An 836-nucleotide genomic window follows, 5' to 3' on the forward strand; every position below is an offset into this window, starting at 1 on the left:
CTTAGCGTTTTGTAACCGTAAGCTTCCCTAATAACCCCGTAGTCAGGAGGACTGTGTGAGCTCCGGTGGCCTCTGCGGGCAAGTGGATGTTGTGGTAGCAGGTGTTGACGTCAAAAGGAGGCTGGAGGGTGCGGGCCTGACCTCTGCCCCTCGGAATCATGCTTGGACAGATGTGGAGATGGACGGCCCCCCCACCTCCTCTTGAGTAGTCAGAGGAGGTCAGATCCTGTGTTTTTAGGATCTCTGATGACACAGTAGGTTATGCATTGGGCTGCTAACCACAAGGCGAGCCGTTCAAATCCACTAGGAGTTCTGTGGGAGAAAGATGCGGCTCTCTGCTCCCAGGCTCAGAAACTCGGAGAGGAAGTCCTAGCCGTCATGTCATACGGGCCGCTCCGAGACAGAACTGACTCGATGGTAATCAGTTTGTTTTTCTAAGGAAAAGGGAAATTCAGAAGAGATGGTATCAAAGGAGTCGGGAGGGAGGCAGAGAAGGAACTAAAGAGGAGTAGGACAGACATTTGACATTGTTCATTCTTTGTTCTGCTGAGTTCATGAAGGAAATCCACTTTACTGTCCTGTCTTACAGAGGCTTCGATATGCCACTCCACAGAGGCCCTGGGAATGGTTCATCTAGGAGCTTCGTTCTCCCACTTCCTGTGCAGAGAAGTTAATTCGTACAGAGCAGCAGAACCGCCAGGTGGCCGCTGAGTTTGCACCGTCTCCAGCGCGGTTATGACCGAGAGTCAAGACCTGGCAGGGTCACGGCCCCAGTGCGGCTCACGCAGGAAGTAGGAGACCCAGCAGGCGGCAGCACTCCCGTTTGACGACGGTCA

Source organism: Echinops telfairi, unplaced genomic scaffold (genome assembly GCF_000313985.2).
Source record: "Echinops telfairi isolate 266 unplaced genomic scaffold, ASM31398v2 ScPeMD7_7417;HRSCAF=8455, whole genome shotgun sequence".
Taxonomy (NCBI): domain Eukaryota; kingdom Metazoa; phylum Chordata; class Mammalia; order Afrosoricida; family Tenrecidae; genus Echinops; species Echinops telfairi.